This window comes from Numida meleagris, chromosome 4 (assembly GCF_002078875.1).
Source record: "Numida meleagris isolate 19003 breed g44 Domestic line chromosome 4, NumMel1.0, whole genome shotgun sequence".
In the NCBI taxonomy this organism is placed as follows: Eukaryota; Metazoa; Chordata; class Aves; order Galliformes; family Numididae; genus Numida; species Numida meleagris.
Window position 1 is genome coordinate 50,239,640 of NC_034412.1, and position 21,289 is coordinate 50,260,928.

Genomic DNA, 21,289 nt, shown 5'->3' on the forward strand with positions numbered 1-21,289 from the left:
TTATTGGAAAGGAAATAGTTTTGAACTGCAAAGTCCAGACCACCTGTTTCCAATGGATTGCTAGAGAGCACTCTGACATTTAGGAGGCAGATTTTTCCACTTCATTTTCTTAAAACAACAACAAAAACCTCCTCAGCAGCTGTGTGAATCTGCCAGGAGTTGTAATTTGGATTAATCTACATCTTGTCATCAAAAAGAGAATCCTCTGTCAGGGGCAAGAAGTAAGAGTCAGATGAGCAAAATGGGCTAAGCTCAGCACATAAGATGGTACCCAGAATTCTGCAGGACGCTTTCAGAATGATGTTTCTCATGCTCTTTCTTAGTGACTTATTCCAGAATCTGCCAGATATATAGAGTTCTTCCCTGATTTCTTTTTCACAGCACATCTGGCCTATAATCCACTCCCTTGTCTTCCAAGAGCGGCTGATTTGGCAAAGTGCTGTGCTCACCACAAGCTTCTGCAGCCAAGTGACTTTGGAACATGCCCCAAGTATGGAATTCCACACAGTCTTGCAGAAGCAAAAGCGGTCTCGAATTCTTCAGAAAGTCTGAACCTGGGTTGTGCTGCCAAAACCTTTGCGGAAGTTGAATACATTTTTCTTTCAGGCTGACATGGATTTTCTCATAACAGTGTGAGTTTTGAATCATGTTGATGAAATGCAAGCAGCTCATTAAATACAGCAACTCTAACTACTCTGAAGATTTACTGTTCATTAACAAATATTTGAATGAACTGTAGATGAGAATAACCCTGTGAGAAGCAGGATGTCTTCCTTGTCACACTTACATAAATGCAGCTCAAAATCCAGCTGCCTTCTAGTTTGTATAGCCATGCACTGTTTGCACCTGGTTGGAAAACACTGTGCACCTGCATCTCTTCCTAGAAGCCTGTTTAGCAGCTTGGTGAGTTTTATGCAAACATTTGACATTCTCTCTGACACCCTGGATGTGAAGGCCTTGGCATGTTGCTGGCTGATGGTGGATTTTTTCCCTTGCGTCTCCCATCTGGCACCACTGGAACTAGCCTGGAACAGCTTTGGGGAGGGGTGGGTCTGTGCCATCTAAGCCGTGGGTCAGGTAAATACAGCTCTCATCCTCTGTGTTCATTACTTTCTTTGCCCAGTCGGGATCAGAATTCTGTTGAGCGCTTCTGCAGAGGTCTAGCCTTTCAGTTAATTATATGGAAGGCAAGTAATATCTAGCATCCACACTATTTTATCGACACTGACAGGCCTGCATAAATAAATAAAAATGTTATTTTATATGATGAAATGTCTTGTTGCTCTTTAATAAATCAATAACTGGAGGTGACACTGGAAAAGTGTCTTTAAAATGATTTTTGAGGTGAAGTGGAAGGCACTAGATTATCCTTATTAGTGATTTTTCTTTGCAGATTGTTCAGTTTGAAATAGGTTCCATGACCAGTTCTCCAGTGCAGTCCATAATGGCTGCTAAGTCCGTAACGGCTGCTAATCGCTGCTTTTGTTAGCACTTGCAGTGTTATATGTCTCTTATGATCTGTGAGGTGCCGTACCTTTTGTAAGAACTGGTACTATAGTCACTAGTAAATGTATATCTCGTTTCAACTAAATGCACATTTCTGTTTGAGAAAGAATTGCTGTTTTGAGTTGAAAAGTATTTCAGAAATCTGGCTTAAATTCTCTGCTGTTAAAGGTTTCATTTTACTGAGCAACATTACTTCAGTAGTGTTTGTTCAGGACTCTAGTACAAAGTCAGTGCATGAGTCCTGGATTGGCTGAGTTGATAACTGCACAAAAATCAAGGCTCTTTCAGAATGCCTGCAGCTATAAGGCTGAGGTAAGACCTAGTTGTAAGCTGAAGACCAGTACAGCGTAACAAACTGGAAGCTGTCTGTGCACCCACTTCATTTTTTTTCCTGTAACTGGAGACCTTCCCTCTGTGCTTTGTACAAACTTCCTTGACCAGACCTACGATGCTGGCTTTTGTGGGAAGTGGCCATAAGCGTTTTCAAGGAAAGTATGTTGAGCTGGGACTGTAGCTGTTGGGTTCTCACAATTATATCATGTCACTCCAAAAAGGCATGCTGGTTGTGTGGAGACATATACCTGACCAAGACTAGCTTGGCTTAAACATAAAGATTTATTTGTTACACTGTAGTGCAAATGTATGTTTATGATATCTTTTGTTCTACAAGGGATGCTCTGAAAATAATCCTTTCTATTTTATCATGTCGGCCTACAATGTCAGAGGCGGATGTTGGTGTTATAGCAGTAGAAGCTGAACCTTTACACCAATATTCCTTTACATTTTGTTGCTGTGTGACAGATGGTAGCAGAGGGGCAGTCTGACAAAATGGTGTCTGGCATGGAAGAGTGCGTGAAGGCGAGGGTGTGTCATTGAATTCCTCTATGCGGAAAAAATGCCACCCATTGACATTAGTTCACACTTGCTGAAACTTTATGGAGACCGAACAGTGGATGTGAGCACTGTGAGGCAGTGTGTGGTGTTTTTCAGCAATTATGACAGCAACTTGAAAGACAAACCATATTCTGCACAGCCATGCACAGCTGTTGCACCACAAAATAAAGAGCAGCTTGATCAGTTCATCCACACAAATCGGCAGGTTATAACCAGGGAACTGTGTGCAGAGCTGAATATGGGCCTCACTGCATTGGAAATGATGGTGCCAACACTGGAATATCACAAAGTTTGCACCAGGTGGGTCCCATGAATGCTCACACAAGAACAGAAAGAACACCATACACAAGTTTGTCAGGACTTACTGAACAAATATGAGGCAGAAAGTGACAGTTTCCTGGATCACATCATTACTGGTGACAAGATGTGGTGTCACATCTATGAGATGGAGTCATAATGGCAGTCTGTGAGGTGGAGATGTGAATTCTCCATTGAAGAAAATGTTCAAGACCCAGCCCTCAGTGGGTAAAGTGATATGTACTGCTTTTGATATAGAAAGGGGTGATCATTCCAGATTTCCTGGAACCCAGACGAACCATGAACTCTGACTGCTACATTGCAGTGCTGGCTAAGCTGAAGATTCAAACTTACAGAGTCAGACCAGAGAAGAAGAGAACCTTTCTCTTGCAACACCGTAACACCAGATCCCATACCAGTTAGAAGACCATGAAGCATGTTTCCAGACTTGGTTGGACTGTCCCACTGTACAGTCCTGATTTGGCACCTTCTGACTTCCATAATTTGAATTAATGTTGCATGGGCAACATTTTCCTAGTAATGATGCTAGTAGAGCAGTTGTGAAACAATGGATCATCTGCAGTGGTGCAGATATTTACAAGTGCAGCATATGGGCTCATGTTCATCACTGATGAAAATGCATAGCTAATTGTGGTGACTACGTTGAAAAATAGTGTTTGGTAACTGAAAATTTGCTCTATCAAATAGTGTTATCATGCTCTTTGTATCTGTTATAGTTTCCATGGAAATAAATAGAAGGCATTACTTTAGGAATGCCCTATTTACAGAATCAGCACCAGAGTGCGTTTAACGGGCCCCAATACAAAACTCGTCTCCAGTGGGGGAAATTTGCTATTAATTTCACCTGATAACCCATTTGCAGGTGCATTTTTCTACCTGAAGCGTTCATTGGATATCCCTATAGTGCTGAGCCAGAGGTGTTGCCTGTTCAAAGAGTTAATGTTGCTATTCATGTTGGCAGTCTCGGCCATCATAAATGTTCGTAGGCCATGCTAATACATGAAAAGTCTCAGCGTGTAATGGAATGTAGTGATCATTCAACTGGAAGCAACAAAAATTAATTTAATATTTTGTGTAGACAGACATAAAAATTGAGCACTTTTTAAAAAAAAACTTTTTCTAAAGACATATAAGACTCTGAGTTTAGAGCCTTATTTTTGAGGGGGTAAAATTCTGCTGTTACTCCTACTGAAAACCAAAAATTTCCTGGGCATCCTAGACTAGCTCCTCCAAAACAGAGGAAACCAAGAATTCCTTCTGAAACATTGCTCAAGCTCAGTGATAATACTACTTTTTTCCACTGGCATTGTAATATGGATTTGATTGTGTCCCCAGCTTGCTGTGACAGCCTTTGGAAATGAGCCCAATGCTACAACGCACCAGGACTCAGCTTTCTGTGTTCCTGCTGACGGCAGTGACCCTGTTCTGTGTTGACTGTGGCTCTACGTGCTGGTGGTGACCATCTAGCCAGGACATGCTCAGCCGTACTTCTGTAACATCACGTGCAAAATCAGCAAGTGTTCTCTGTAAATGCCTAGACAGTTAGAAATTGTTCATCTTGCTTTCGGCATTCTAATCTTTGTAGGATTTCTCTTTTTGTCCTCCTTCATCCTGTAGGCACTGGAATTGAATACTGATGAGGAAATACTTGGTCTAACGCCAGCTAGTCAATTTTGGTTAATTAATTGGAATGGTGATTGGCAAAAACCCAGCCCAAATTTTTGAAGGTAATTTATAGCATAGGTAATCGTTTACTTGCGGATAATTATCTCTACCTGTAGGTAGCAGAAGGTAATGGTTATTGAGATCCAGATGCATCACTAACAAATGCCATTTTAGGAAATTACAAATACTTAGGCTGAGTTATCGGTTTAATTATTGAGGATGCGACTTGAACTGTACGGTAAACACACACTTTCCTGTTATTTTATTCCCTACTCCTGAAGCTTAGGTGAACAGAAGTGAGAAATAATTTATTGTTATTGGGAAGTCAGCGTTCCTGCCTCAATGTGCTAGCACAGGCGCGCTAGACGTCTGGGATATCATCATTCACTGAAGACAGGCCGGCAATGAATTGCTGCTTTGGTGAAGAAACTGTGTAGAAGTTGGATTGAGAAGAGCTCTTTGGGATAAGTGAGTCAATATTTGCTAACACCAGCCTTAAAGTAGGTGGTAGCCTTGGGGACATACCTTACTCTCTAGAGGTGAGAAGCTCATCTAGCAGTGGGGATAAATGGGGTATCTTCTTGTGTATCGGTTTTTGCTGGAGTGTCAGACTAGGCAGAGGTTCCTGTAGTGCTTGTGACACAAGTAATACCGTTCCTGGATGTCACATCACCTTCTTGCCTCTTCTCAATGTCTGTTGCCCTGGGAATGGGATTGAGGTCTGTAAGGATCAGTTTTCTATTCTAAATGGCAATGCTGTGTCGTCTTTGACACTCTAGGAGTAGATGCATGTTATCTCAGGCTTTGGCATTGTGGGAAGATTCCTGTTGATCTGTTTGAGCATTTAACTCTCTCTTGATGCTACAAAATATGAGAGTTTTGAACAAAAGAGCAATGTATCCCAGTGTATATTCAACAGTGACAGATATTTGAGAGGAAGACCAACAAATTGATGGGCTTCTAGACAGCCGTTCCCTTTTCCCATTAATGGGCTGGACTCATTTTCTCATTCACTTAAAACTGTTTATTTTGCACATGGAATCTGCTGAAGTTTCCGTCTTTTTATTCCTTCTTCCAGTGCAAACTGTAAAAAACAAAAGCAAAGCCCCTGACATCATCTTGCTGCAGCAGTGGAGTGATTGGTTTTTTTTTTCCTTGTGAAATACTTTGTAAGTACATGGTGTTACTTCCAAAAGGGAACAGGCTGGAGACATGCCTTGGAATAAGAAGCAGGTCTGCATGCTGTCATTCTAATTTTGCATTAGTGACAATATGAAATTCAGCTCTGCCCCTCAAGAAGGGAGCAGAGGCTTTTCCAAAATGATGAGAAGAAAAAAAAAGCCTGAAGTTTTGCCTAGCAACAAAGCAAAATCTCATTTCTTAACACCACGTGCTTCAAGTCCTGTTCGTTTTGGGGCATGCCAACTTCCGAGCTTTACCTTTTTTCCAGCATGGGGCTTCTGATCTCACCGGCGGTAAGTCAGAAGAGCTGATTTAGTGCCACAAAGTCTTCTGCTCAAATGGGTTTGTACACTTGGCACAGCTTGATTTGTTTGTTAAAAAAGCCTACCAACCAGCAAGTAGCATATATAAGAAAGCTGATGGTTCGAGTGGATTGCATATGGCCCAGGAGAGGCAAGTAGAATAGGAAACATATGTTTGGCACCCACAGGTACCGCAGAATCAAGCGAGTGTGAATTGCTAAAACGTAGTTTACATAATATGGTCAATAATATGCAGCAGATGGAGTCTGAGTGTATCACTTAAATCATGAAATCTCTGAACACTGTAAGGGATTGCACAACAGCAAACTTTAACTTTGAAGGTAAATTGATAAATGATTTCTATTTACTTGAGCAGGTGGGAACAAAGCTAACTGAATTAGGTTGCTTTTTTTTTTTTTTTTTTTACTCTGGATGGACAGTAGTGATGCCTACTAATTTGCATTAAATTGTTCATGTTGGGATTTGAGGAAGAAAATATCTTGTTGGGTGGTGTGCGAGACCCAGAATTCCCCTTGTGCTGCCTTTAGAACGAAGTTGTTGCATTTTTTTGTTGACAAAATCATCCGTGCTCATAGACCTGCAGCAAAGGAAGGGAACTCTTCTGTCCCTTTGCCTCATTTCGATTGTTGGAAAGGGCTTGAAGGCCACAGTGTGGGAATCACTGGTATGTTCTTAGTGACTGAGTGGTCAGTAGTCCATAAGAAATTCAACTAGGAGACTGTGAGTATAACTCAGTGCTAACTAACGTCTCAGCAGAGATGAAAGTTGGCACATATATAGTCTTTGCTTGCATCTTTTGTTGTTACATACTTTGCCAAAATTCAGTTTGGCTATTTTCATTTTATGCAAGTGTGAAAAATGTTATCTGTTTAAGTTGCTTCTTTGCACTTCTATGAATAAAAAATGGCTTTAATTAAATTAAGAAAGAGTTTTGACAAGTGATTTGTCTATAATATGTACTTATGGTTTGTGGCATTTCAAAGAATAAATAACCAAGATGTTGAGGCTTAAACATTGGCTGCTGCACATGTTCTGTCAATTCCTTCGTTGAGAGAGAAATGTTTCTTTGAGTGTAGATTGAGGTTCAGATCTGCATATTCAGATCTCGCACCACCTTTGGAGGTACAGGAGGATGTACGGGAGGGAGAGCTTCAGCCTGTCGTTGATGTGAATGAGCTGAACTGGAAACAGCCCAGGATGTCTCAGGGGAGTTTTGAAGGCAAGCGAAAGCAAGACTTCATTTTCAGCTCTACAGACAGGCAGGAGGAACAGAAGCAGCAGGAATTGAGTTACATCTATGCACAGAGGAAATCAAATAACCTGCAGCAGGTTAGAGAGAACTGAGACTTGGGAGAGGCTCTGCCCCAGTCCCAGCAATGTGCTGGCTTCAGGCAGGGGAGAAGTACAAGCTATTTTGAGTAAAAACTTGTCTTCCAAATATTTACTACTGTAAAACTGCTAAAGGTAGAATGCCACTGTGAGGGCAGTCTTGCACGTCCTCTTGAAAATCTCTAGCAGGGAAACATTTTCACAGTCCATCTCAAATGACAAGGAAGAGATTTCTTAAAGGCCTTTGCTGCTTGCGGTCGCACCCTGGCTGGTGAGCATGGTGAGGCTGGTGTGCTCCTGCCCGTAGCATGCTGTTTCATAGTGTAGTGTGTTTCATAGTAATGTGTGCAGGCTGACTGGTGGCTGGGGCAATTAAGGAGTGTGGACAGGCAGCAAAAAATGGATGGCTGGTCAGCCTCTGCTGGTTAGGTTCTTCTCTTGTAGGGACTGAATGCATTTGTATCAAGGCTTTGCAAAGCAGGAAACCGTTAATGAGTAGCCAGAGAGCAGCAGATGCTGGGATGTTCACCTGCACTACTCTGATTATAGCATCAACCTGTGCAGACAGAGAGTGCTGCAGCCCTTGGAGGAGGCAATGTGGGCTTTGGAGACCTGCAAATCACAGAAGAGCAGCACATTGGTACAGAGGCTGTGCTGAACCCTATATTGGGGCCTGGCGCTACCTGTTCTTGGCCAGTTCACACAGTGAGAGGAGTGCATCTTCCTGCCTCCGCTGCTCCCATTGAATGGAAGGAGCTGGTGCAGAGGGCTGATGAGAGCAGTGCTTGGAGTGTGCCTAAGAATGAGCTCAAAGTGGTGCAAACTGACGGCTGTTCCAGCTAGAAGCTCCGCTGAGCTTTGGGCTTGTTTTAAAAATACAACCTGCCAGTAGCCAGGAAGCATCCCAGAATGAACCTATCAACTCAACCTATCAGCTCACCCCAGCCTATTGTTTTAGTGGCTGCCTTGAAAGCACAAGGAGTGGCACCCCTGCTGCTTAATGTCTCCCTGTCACTGTAAGTGCCTTCAGAAAGCCACAGCTATGGGTGGAGAGGCAGGTGACACACTATTAGCAGTGACACATTGCTTCTGAAGAGCTGAGGCAGTGTCACATTAAACGGAGTGCAGGCTGAGGGCTGCCTCTGCTCTTTGCTAGCAGGGAACTTTCCGAGCTTGCTCTGAGAGCAGCCGTGCTTTGTTCTGCAAGTCAGCTGCACTCTGTCTCGTTGGTACAGCCTACCTTTTTCTTGATTTTCCTTTTATTCTTGCTGACTCTTTGACACCTACCACCTCCCTGCCAGCCTGGTGAGGCTGATCAAGCTGTTCAAACAACTGGAAGACATCAGAAGTTAAACACTCATTATTTTAATTTGATGCTAATCATGTGTTAATGAGACTAATCCTTGCAATGATTCAGGTAATTTGCTTAATGGCTGCCCAGAGTACAGATTACAGCAATCAGTCACGTCTGATAAGATGTCTGTTGTGGAGGAGGTTGTCAGGTGAATGAGGTGGGAGAAGACTGAGGAGTAAGGTCTGATCTCATGCAAGTCTGGAGTCCTCCACTATTTACAGGGGGAGGGAAAAAAGTCTTGCTCCACAACCTTGTGCTTCTCAGGGTAGTTCCTTTCCTCCATTAACCAGGCTAAAGAAGCTGAAATGGGGCTGCTTGGGTGTTCTGTCAGCTCTGGAGGTCAGATCTTCTCCTGCCTTGAGAAGGAAGTAACGTGTGGCTCGCATGAATGGAATGTGTACTTTGTGATGTCATTTGGATCATGGCAGAGTCTTCGGGTATAAATGAAATCTGGATCTGGCATAATCTGATAGATACAAGTTCTGATCCCTAGCCTGTATGAAATAGAATCATTAAGGTTGGAAAAGACTACTAAGATCATCTAATCCAACCATCAACCCATCACCACCATGCCCACTAAATGATGGGCAAAATGCTGCTGGAATTATTGTCTGATCAGGCACTAGCCAGAGCCCTCTGCTTCCAGATGTCCTCCTGGTCCGGGCTTTGCTCTCTCAGTTCTCTTCGAGGGTCAAAGCAGAGCTGCTGGACTAAGTCAATAGAGCTGTAGTCAACATTGGAAATGTTCTTATGAGTAGTCTATACACTCTCATTAAGAGTTGTAAGCCCTTCAGAATAAAGGCAAACCCATTTAGACGTTTAGTTCATAATGAATGCTGTGCTATGTATATCTTAAGCATTAATAAAATAGATGTGCATAGCTTATTACTAGGAGAGACAGAAGAATATCCAGCAGTGATAGTAAAAGGGAATAAATACAGGCCTTGTATACTTAGGTCACAACAACTTAGGTGTTACTTAAATGTAGATTTTGAGTTCTCTGCACAAAATAGTAGAATGCATATTTTGGTATTTGAAAGCATGTTAACGTTTTATTATTTGTTTCAGAAAAACACCAAGAATCCCAGAAGTTCCTCAGAAAAGCAGAGTTGGTCAAAAAGGCATTTGTGGAGCTTCAGGCGGAACACATGAGCTCTCACCAGTGGATCTGCACTATGTTCCTGGCTGGCCTGCTGCCTTCTCCGAGGTGAGTCTACCTGACTGTGATGTTCTCAGATGCTTCTCCAGCTCCTTATGTCTACTGCCTCTGTAGTTTAAAAATTCTGTAGTACAAAAACCTGTGTTTATACACGTAGCAACCTATGAAGTCAAGACATCAATAAGGGCTTCTCTCTGCTGAAGCTGCATGGGAAAAAAAAAACAACCCTCAAATACATACTACTTTACTTGGATGCAGTGGGCAAATCACATAAGAAGGTTAGTCTTTTATTTTTACAGACGAGGAAGAAAGGTGTAAGTGGGGTCAGTCATGAAGAGTAGATAGGGAATAAACTCAGAGTTATATACCTTAATTATAAGGTTCTGTCTTGATTATCTTCATGGTGTATAATGTAAACTAGACATCAAGGATGTTTCTGTTTGCAATGCAACTGGAGATATCTCCAGAAAGCTGTATGTACTCACACTATATTCCAGCAGATCTTAGTAAGAAGAGGAAAAGCAGTTCAGTCAGCATTAGCGATGTCAAGCAACTGAAATAACATCTCACTGGGGAAAGGAAAGCAGTATTTTATTACACTGCTGCAGCACCTAGTGCACTGTCAGCCCCCAGTGTCTTGGAAAGAGCTGTTAAAAATACAGTGAGCAGACCTGCAAGTCACAGAGGATGGAACTTCCTCAGCACTATGGGATTGCCAACCAGAGATGTTTTGCTTCAGTTTCCCACGCTGGGATGTAGGTAAATGAACCAGGGTTTAGGATTCCTGGGACAAAAAAAGAGGGTGCCATGGCTTTCTTAAACTTCAAATAATGGAAACCTACTGATGATTTTTCCCGTCTCCAAATTCAGGAATTGGAAAATATTTTCTGGTTTTCTTCATTATGTACGGCAGCAGGTGTTATTACTTGTTAAATGATATTTCGATTCAACCGTTTGTATGTGGCAAAATATGCTTGGATTTAATCAATTTGCATCTCCATTTAAGACCAAAATTGTTATAGGCTTTAAGGGGCTGACATTGTCCTAAAACACTCATTTAATAAATTAGAGTAAACAGATGTTATTTTTTTCCCCATTAGAACCTTTCAGCTTTTCTAGTTACATAGAGATAATAATTATATCTCTCACATTGATTAAAATGCACAGTATTAATGTCTTACTCTGTCTGGTTTCAATTGTGTTATTTCTCAGTGGGTTTTATTAAGTACTGCAGAGTTAACAGGTACGATTAACTTTGCTATTCCAGTCCCACAGCATAAGCACATATTTGGTGCTGCTATGCTGTGCTTGCTTGAAAAGGTGAATGTTCTCCTTCTACAGTGTCTGCTAGACAATATCTAGGCAAATATTAGACAGTAGACATTGCTAATTAATTGATGTTGTATGTTATTCACTAATTGGTTTAGAAATTTGCACTGAACTTAAGGAATTCAAGGAAAGTTAGCTCAGAGGTACACAACAATAATCACAAATTAAGGTCATGGGAAGAGATGTTGTCCAGACAGGATCTTGTTGCAGCCTCAATATCGAGTGATTATGGGATTAAAATGTTATTTATATGTCAGTCTGTGGACTGAGAGTTGACTCCAACCATGAGTGTTTTCTTCTTTCTTCTGCTGAGCTTTAAATAAGTAAAAAATAAATACAAATTGACCTGGCTTTTGTGACCGATGAAAGGGTCTATTTTAGATATGCCATCTAGGAATATCAGCTTTGAAACTCAGAAAATCATATCGTCTATATATATGGTTCATGATCAAGTGAGTGGTAGTCCCTGCTTGCATATTTTATTTTGTGTGCTGGTTAGTCTTACATGTTGGTCATTCTATGTTCACTCTACTTGTCATTTTTGCCATTAGTAACAAGCACTTTAGGTTTATCAATCATTTCCCAGGCTTTACATTACTTGAGAGCATAATTTGTTTATAATATATGTTCTAACAGCATGATTTGTTTTGTGGTTTTAATTAATATTGAGCTTTGAGTCTAAAATTGCATGGCAAATCATTATGGAGGGCTATTACCTTGAATACTCCTGCTAAAGACATGTTATATGCTGTAACTTTGTCTCCTTTATTAACAAATTCATTTTAGCAGTCTTGGAGCTGGGATTTAGGGCTAGCATAGACAGAAGGAACTTCTGGTGCTATGATGCTGCTCCATGAACACCAGTTCTTCATAACTCAATACTTGACTCAGTTGTGTGTCTTGCCACAGGATGCTGTGGTATAAAATAAAATAAAAAACAAACAACAAAAAGAGCCTCTCTCTCAACTGTGAGTGCTGCTAATTTTGCTCGGTCTCTGCTCTTTGGTCTTGGTTTCAGTCTAGGTCTTTGTGGTCGAGCCCACTGCTGACTTGCTATTACTGAGCAGAATTTGGAGGGACAAAATGATTTGCCCTCAGAAATTCAGCTATGGGTTTCTACTGTTGCTGCCAATAATTTTTATATTTGAGAAGTATTTGAAGGTTTTGTAGTGTCTTTTTAGCAGCTGAGCGAGCTGCCTTCTGTGAGATCCCACAGCATTTTTATGTTAACCTTGAGTTCATCATGTAACTGTAGGGTTTTTCTATTCTGAAAATGTCCTATCACTTGGCAATAGTAAGAACTAGTAAAAACTAGTAAGAACTAACTTAAGTTAGAGCTAAGAAGTTGCACTGTGCTTCTTTGGCCAAATAATATATTTCTAGCAAATTTTAGTCTAACTCTACGAATGCTGATTCTGTGGTCTACCACAGTGGAGAGAATGTGAATGAAGAGCTCTATATATGACATGCTCAGAAAGCTTTGTGCAGTAGTTGCCCTTCAGAGTGTAAATGTACATTGTTCAATGTATGTTATTTTAAAAAAATCACATGCATAACCAAATAAATATATGTGAATAGATGTGTATTTAAAATAGGCAGCGTACCTGAAAAAAATAATAGGTATATATTTTGTTTGTAAAGTTTTCAAGTGAATGCTTTGTGTAGACATACAGCTCCTAAAGAGCAAGGGAACCTGGTGTTTTCAGCTTCTAAGCATTAAGATATGTTTCTGCCTAAAGCACTTCTAACAGTAGAACTTCTTATGTAAAAAAGCATGTTAGCTTTTTATTGCGAACTCTAATTGGAAACCAATAACTTTGTATTTGAGCAGTGTGTGGTACTGCTCAACTTCCTGGCACATCAGTAACAGGCATTTTAGGTAAATATTCTTCAAATGCGTGAGGAGGAACTTGCTGAAAATGCACGTGAGGGTGGAAGCAGGTAGTACTATCTGTGGTCCTAGCAGTAGCTTAGAACCCTGACTTTAGTCTTTTCTTTTGCATATGCTTGCTTAAGAAATGATCAGTGCTAACTGTCCTCTTAGATTTTTCTCTCAAGTAACAAGCAAGAAGGTTGCTGGGAAACATTGCAAGTAGAATCCATTCGTTCTCCCAGAATTTTAAAGTTCATGACTCCTATGTTGTCTAGAACAGCCCAAGTTTTCTGGTATCTTTTTGTGATGGAGCATGTGAAAATAAAATTGCAAAAAATAGTATAGTTTGTCTTCTAATTCTAATCAATTTTCTACTAACTTGTGTTTGGAAAAGCACACATTTGGAGCATTTTTATAATGTAGATGATTATCTATCCCTCTAATTCTCTGTCCATCTGTAGGATAAACGTTTAGGCTGTGTGTAAACTATACCAAGTCTATATCATACATAATGTATGACTGTATATGATAATGTGCCATGAATGTCAAATTTTATTTTATTAAATATAAGCTGCTCTTCCATCTGCGCGTTGGAGACCCCATGTATTGTATGCCAAAAAAACAGAACCATTTCAAAGTATTATATAATTTCACATGGAATGATATGAAATACCTCGGCTTCTCCACTTACTTAAATGGTTAAAACGCCACCAGTTCTAATTCCTCAGTCGTTGTTCTCTCTTGCTATGTAAGAGCAACGTCAGTATGGCAATCTAGCAGCAATGCAAGATTGGACAAGTTTGCCAAAAACACTGATGGTCGCATTCTTCACTGTTCTAACTCTGTTGGCTTCAGAGGTTTAGCAGCACTTTGTGCGAGTCGAGCTTGGTCCTCCCTTACAGCCTTTTTCTCTAGCAATCCAGCTCTCTGGTATTGACAAGGCCTTCAAATGAGCAAGGAGACAAATGTTTGTCATAGCTTTTGAAGCTTTGGCAGACAAGCTGCTAGGACCTTTAGTTGGCACCTATGTCTGGTTCCAAAAAAGCCAACCTTGTCACGGCTGCCTTTTTTTTTCTTTTTTTTGCAGAGATTTCGCATTGTATGTGTGCCTGTGACTCTGTATGTCTGGGTGCCTCATGACACTTTGCAGTAGATTGACAGAAAACAGAAGCCAGGTTCATCAAAGCCACAGATTTCTGATCCAGAATTACAGTGTCTGATTTGTGCCAGCACAGACCTAGACTGTCCAGATAGACTGAACAGGAGGAAAATATAATGCCAAAAAGGAAGAGGCTGAAATCTAATTAATCAGAAACAAATAAGTCATCCTAATGGCAATGCAGAAGTAGTATCAATTTAATTTGAGAGTACCCTATGTTCCGTAAGGATGACATTGTGCAGTAATTCTGCTGCCAGTAACTGCCGTTAGAATTGCTGAATAGTAAGAAATAAATGAGTTACTGTCTCCACTGGTCTGTATTTTGCACGTTTAAATGCTGTGGTACTTCAAGCTCAAATTCTGCTTATGACACTTGGTTTCTCCTATCCATGCTGTTTTTTGTTCTGTTTTTCCACAGCAGTGGTGTAATTAAACCTAGGCAGTAGTACAGCTGCTGCTAGAGTTGGTAGATGTCACCACCATGGGGAACAACTGTTGGTTTTACTTTGTTTTGTGATTGGGAGGATGGACAGAGTGCTAGGAGAGGCACTCAGCTCTCTGGTCTTTTATTCACCTCAGTAACAAAGTGCTCCTTCCCAAAGGTCAGAGAGAAGAGGAGGGGAATGAGGAGTGTTCCTGGTCAGGATTTCAGCCCCGCCTCGCGCTTGGAGAAATAGTGAAAATGAGAAGGTGTTGCAAGCCATATCGCTGGGGGTGTGTCAGAGTTCAGTGACAGCAGTGATCTCTGCTCTGACACTTAATTACCTCTGGGACCTGGCCTACACCTGCTTTTCCTTAATGAAGCTTCTGACAAGAGAGCAGCAAGGGCTGAAGGTGCACAGGCTGGTTCAGATCAGTAGGTCAGTAGAGTTATGTTGCTCGGCATGAGGAGCATAGCAAGGCTGGGACTCTCCTGCTATATTCTCTCTGAAATTGCTGGAATCTCTTTGTTACAGCAGTGTAGAATTGCATTTAAGGAGAGAGCACCCTACTGAACAACCTTGTACAGTCGTCGTCAATGAACAGGTGACATAATGGCCTCAAATTGTGCCAGGGGAGGTTCAGACTGGATGGTAGGAAGAATTTCTTCTCAGAAAGAGTGGTGAGGCACTGGCACAGGCTGCCCAGGGAGGTGGTAGTGTCACCATCCCTGGAGGTGTTAAAGAACTGTGGAGATGTGGCAGTGAGTGGGCATGGTGGAGATAGGTTGATGATTGAACTAGATGATCTTAGAGGTTTCTTTCAACCTTAATAATTATATGATTTTATAACCTGGTGAGTGATTATCACTCAGTTAATGGCAGTGCCCAAGCAGTCTCATCTTGTCATTCTCTTCTTTGAGTTAAGCTGACAGCATGTCTTATTTGAGGCAGGTGCCCTCTTGTGCTTGGGACCAAAATGAAATGGGAGGCAGTAATTTCTGGAGGAGCTTGTACTTGAAATGCTTAAGATAGGTGAGAAAGGAGAGAGAAGTCCTAGGTGCTGGGAGCCTTTGGGATAGAAGTAGTGAGAGAGCTGAGAGCATGTGTCCTGGTTCAGCATCTGAAATGGTGAGATGCTTTGGATATAAATTGGCATTCAGTTTTCAACAAGTATTAGACACTACAGATTAGGAAAAAAAAAAACAACCCAAGAAACAAAACCACAACCTTAGGAGCAAACATTATGTGTGAGAAAAAATCCTTTCTGTTTCCTTGGTTACAGAAGTACATGAATAAATTATATCAAAAAAGCCCTTGCTTGTTCTGAGTGGTCATTCGTGACAACTGTCCCTGTAGTGTTTTACAGTAGAAGAAATAAGAAGAGGCTAATCCTATCTGAAACTGGCCTGAATCTGCTGTGTGAAAGGCATGGAAACATATTGTGTTGAGCAGACTGACTCCGGGTGAGCTCTGTGTTTGAGCTGAGGTTCTGATGGAGCTGCATTGGGAATTACAACTGACTCTGCTGCTGGCATGGGGCTCAGTGGCAGCAGGAGCAGTCATGAACAGTATTGTCAAACCATGACTATCAGTTAAGCCAATCCCTGCTTGTGATGGTCTCCAATTCTGAGGTCAGGTCTAAAGCCTAATTTAGGTCCCTGCAGAGCCAAACTCGCTACTAACTGGTCTTGCAAAGCCCAAGTGTGATGTCAGACATTTTCATATGGAGCTGTTTATCAGAATGAGGTGTCAATCTGAAATTCTTCCTCCCCAGAAATGTTGCTATGTGGACAGTTGTATTTTCGCTTAAAAATATTTTCTTTCCAATCTAGTTGATGTCATTCTGGAAATTGTTTCAACTAAACAAGAAAGCTATTCTTAGTGTAAAGTACATCCTTCTGGATAGTTATACCATTTAAATTATGTGCTTGTTATGTAAATGTACCAGTGAAACTCAGTGAGTCTTGGAAGACTCTGGATATCTAGGTACTAAATTTCCTTTTGGAATGGGTCTTGGAATGTTACCCTTGGCTTCTCGTATAATTCTCTCTTCTGTCTCCACTCTAGAGGCTAGCACTCCAAGTCCAGATCTGATTCCCAACTCAGAAGATTCTTTTGAGAGAGATTATCTCATGTGACACCGCAGTAAAATGAAGCGTGTTGTCCTATGGCAGCAGCCTTTGCAATCTTTATTCCTAGGAAAGAAACCTATGGGGAAGAATAGAGTGTACTCAAATGGCAGAAGATTGTGCTCTTCAGAGCCACCATGGTGGAGCTGGATTGCGTTTTGGAGCTTTTCAGAGGGGCAGTGGGGCAAATGTACACATAAGCATAACACAGTTGATCCCAGCATTCATATAAGGCTGCAAATCAGGACCTCCTGTCATGTGCTGGTTGAATAATGTTCCTTAACCATACGTGGGTATTTTCATCAGCTGTGGGGCTGCAGCACACAGGCAAAGATTACTGCTAAGATTGTTTTTTAAAACAAGAAAATTTGAGGATTACTTTGTTAATTTGCACCACTTAAAATTCTCAGACTTGAAAAAGTTAACACAGTTTGGAAGACTTTTTTTTTCTTTTTTTTTTCTGGCACTTACAAGTTCAGAATGCTTTTGTGCATTCCAAGCAGTCCTGCCCAGATCTACCACCTGTTCTATAATTCTGGGTATAGTCAGGGTATAGTTCTTTTCCATATGGGCAGCGTAATTCCATTAAGTAGCAATCCAGCACTTTTTTTTAACATTAAACCTCGAGAGTTAATCATCCATCTGTGTGTAATCATTGATTCCATTAAGCCTTATGGCCTTGTCAGATTATCAAACATTTTAAACAGCACTTTTTTCTTTTCTATTTTTTTTCTTCCCTTACTCGACAGCAAAAGCATTTGTTAGGGGGCATGATTAGATCGATGTTTTCAAGACATGCTCCAATCTCATAGATGTTTATGCTTACCAAATTCAGAAAGATGGAGCTTGCCCACGAAGTGTATGACAAATGACATGCAAGTCATTCAGGTATTTCTTGACAGACAAAGCTGAGACATTTATTTAATGTTTAAAAACAACACAAAACATGAAAACAGAAACAAAACCGAAAATCTTTTTGTTTTCTGGAACAATCGGATGCTTACATGTGTTTTTGGTTAGGACTAAGGGAGTTGCATTAGCTTCGTTGCCTTAAGAACAGGCTCTGACCTTGAGACTGATTGATGCAATGAACTTTAAATCTTGTACGAGTAGGGAAAACCTCACTGGATAGATGTGTAAAATTTTCGATGTCAAAATAGAAGGAAAGCTGTTCCCCCCCTCCCCCCCCTCACATAGGATTTGAAAAATGAAGGAATAATATTCCTGAAACTAAACTAACCATGTTCCCTGTTGAATTCCTAAGTGTGACGGTAAAACTTGACATAAGCAGAAAATTACAGCTGTATTCTTCTTCAGAAATCCTTGAAATAGGAGTTCCCTGGTGGCACCTGATGAAAGATGAAATCACTTCAGAACTGCTTTGTAAACCTGTAGTAGCCCCAGATAGAGGGAACAGCCCTCTGCTTTTCTTAGTGATAGATGAGTCTTGCTTCTGCACTTTTTTTTTCTGCAGACTTCATCTCCTGCCTCACATATTATTTTTACTTAGTTGTATTAAGTATTAACGTAGGGATGGCGGTGCTGCACAGGGAAGAAAGTGATGCTCAGGGTGAGTGAGGCAGCCTTCCTGTACTCCATGCAATACTTCAGCTGGGTTCATGGGACACTTCTGGGACAGGAATCCAGTTGTACCAGCTCAACCCCAGGTGTCTCTTCTGCCCTGTTTGAACCTACTGTGGATTCTGTACTGTTGAGGACAGTCTGTAGCAGTTGAAATGTCTCCTCAAATCTTCAGATTTGGTCAAGGAGCAGTCAGAACAGTGCAAAAGTGAACAGCAATATGAGCCATGATGATAATTTGTGATTATGGAACTGTGTAATATAACCTCAACCTGTGGCCATTTTTGGTTTTGACCATTAACTAAAACTCAAACAAAAATGAACTGTACGACAGGGAAGGGGCCTAGAGGCAGTGCTGAGGAGAGCTGGCAGAGTCTGGAGTTTCAGTTGTTAAGTCTGGTTGCAATGCATAATTTCAGGAGAGTCTCATAACTTTTGTACTGCATTTGCAATTCACTTTGAGACTGTTTCACCAGAAATCCAAACTGAAATCATTGCTGACTTCAAATAGGGAGGAATAGGAATATTGGAATATATATATATTTGTACAGAGTCAAGGAGTTTCCTAAGGAATATGCATAGCTTGGACCCAATATATTCCATATGTGTGCGATAGCAATATATGCCCTTGGACTGATTCTAAACCTTTTGAAGCAATTGCCTCTCCATTGACTTCTGCTGGCTTTCTGTCTACTTCTGTATACCTGAATGTCTACTTCACCTTCTGTGTACATCAAAAAGACTCTGTTTCTTGCTTGCCTGGATTAGATGTGCAGTGTGCTTGTTTCAGATTGTTTCCCTTACAAAAAGTATGTAGTTTATCTTGATTTTTGATGAAACTGTTTACTCAAAACCTTTTTCTCTGTGTGAACCAAAAAGATCTTAAGAGTGCTTGGGGAAGGGAGCAGCGTGAGGAGAAAAAGTGTCCAGGAAATTGTAAGATTTTTGTTGTGAAAGATTTCATGAATTGCAAAATCTATTAAAAGCTGGCAAAAAATCAGTACCACTTTATTTCCAACCACCATGATTACTACTGAACCTGATTTAATAATAATAATAAAATTTAAAAATATATAGGGCAGAGGTCCTTGTTTCTTATTTCCTTGTTAATTACACTTTCTTTTCCTGAGAAATATTAGAGTGATAATTAGGCCACACGTCATGTGTGGTTGGATAAATACTATTTACATGTTGAGAAAGGGGGCAGAAGCATTATATCTAATGAAAGGAACTAGTGCCAAATAGTAGAGAGATTTGTTTGTCTTACTGAAATCAAATTCATTCACCTCAACTTAGATGTCTTACAAAATGCATTCCTAGAAGCCTGCTTGTGTTCTGCATCTCAGTACATCTGAAGAAATAACATTGTGATTCTGTAATTCATGAATATTTTGTTAAATCCATTCTATGAAGCACAGGCTGTTCTGCAAACAGCATTTTTACCGATTGTCAGAAATTTGAAGTCTCTATATTTTGTACAGATGTAAGCCATTTTTAATGGTGGGCTAAAGTCATTAGTGTTTTAGCAGACTGACAGGGTGGATTATGGCTTTCATAGAGAGAGAGATCTACATATATAATATAGAGAGAGAAGGTAAGGATTTGTATTTAATCTGGTGGGTTAGTATGCAGGAGTGTTGGTGCAGCCCAGACTCGCAGTATTTGTTCCATTTCAAATCCTAGAGTTCTGCCCAGTATTTGTTGCTGATAGCTTCTGTATGCCTTGTTACTTCAGCAAGATGTTTTTTATTGAACTTGGTCACAGAACTATTATTTTTTTTAAGTCCATGGGGCACTAGAGGAAAGAAAGTACAAATGAACTATATGTTTCCATTTTTGCTATGAAAAAATATGGGAAATTTTAAATGGGAACAGATAGGAATATATGGGACAAAAAACAAGCGTTCCCACCATGACCTGTATTTCTATGTTCAAAACGTTGTGTCCAACCCAGCTCCCATGACATGGGTGGCAAAATGCCAGCTTGCATTAGGGAAATGAAACAGATGATAGGTGGAGTTGTCTAGAAATTTAGTGTGTTATGCATTGTGAATTCTGCTCACAATTTCTCCTGCCTGTATGTTACCAGTTCAGAAGTTGCTGAATATAGTGGAGTGAAACCGCGTGCATTTCTTTGAGCCATGTATCCAAGCAGTCCCACTGAGTTTAAAAGGATTTGTCTTCACGGTGTGGCATGTTTGTCTTAGACTCTTTGGATTCATGGATAACTTACGAAGTTGGTATCTGGGTAAAAGGAGAAGTGCCATGTGTAAGACCACGTGTGTAAGACCCCAGCAAAGTTATCTAATGTAGCTAGGCAATGGCTGTTGTATTAAGAGAATCCAGAGCGTGTGCTTTTCCTACCTGCACTGATCCTATTTGTCGTTCCTGCACAGAACTGGTCAACTATGTCTTCTTTCATCCGCTGTTAGTTCTTACTAATGTCAGACATCAGGAGATATTGGTGGCAGAGAGGTGCGGAAGTGTGGGGACTAGTTTTGATCCAACTCAGGTTTGGCCAAGATAAAAAATAAATTCACACTAGACTCCTGGATGGAAATTTCTAATTCGAAAAATTTTGAAAATTCAAAATTATTGGGAGTTCCTGCTGTGGAAATTCAGAATTAAGGCAGTGAACATCCAGGCTGACAGATAAAGAGGTTGAAGAAACATTATTCAAGAAAAACAGTGAGCCTTCAAATTTCCAAATTTTCAAAATTTTTCCAAATTTCAAAAGTAAAAAGGAAAGAAACAAGTTTAACTTGTGTCTCCTAATGGTGGTTTTCTTAATCAAGTCTTCTAGATACTTGACAGTGATTCCTAGTGAATTTTCACTTAATTTTAATCAAGCCATAATTGTTACAGATGTTTGTTATGTAAAGAAAAGAATTCTGCCCATCTCTTGGCCTGTTAGCGTGCAGCCTGCACGACAACTCAGATGTCTGATAGAAAAAAACTATGCAGCATGTGTAACACCCCAAAACATGCACTAATCTTTTAAACTTCAGTTGTAGAGCTATAGCTTCCTCTTGCCAGCTTGTACTAGGAAAGACCTACCGAGTCCTG

The 21,289-nt window shown here is 40.6% G+C and overlaps 1 long non-coding RNA gene across 27 annotated transcripts in view; it reads left to right on the plus strand.

The window, feature by feature from the left end:
- The window catches only part of LOC110397876, a 295,332-nt gene that overhangs the window by 127,344 nt on the left and 146,699 nt on the right, over positions 1-21,289 (plus strand). For 25 of the 27 annotated variants that reach the window (XR_002438056.1, XR_002438026.1, XR_002438028.1 and 22 more), the window contains one exon: positions 9,640-9,778. This is a non-coding gene — a long non-coding RNA (uncharacterized LOC110397876). Of the gene's footprint in view, positions 1-381; positions 1,255-9,639; positions 9,779-21,289 lie in introns of those variants that run through there. The other 2 variants (XR_002438053.1, XR_002438054.1) reach the window with 1 other exon arrangement.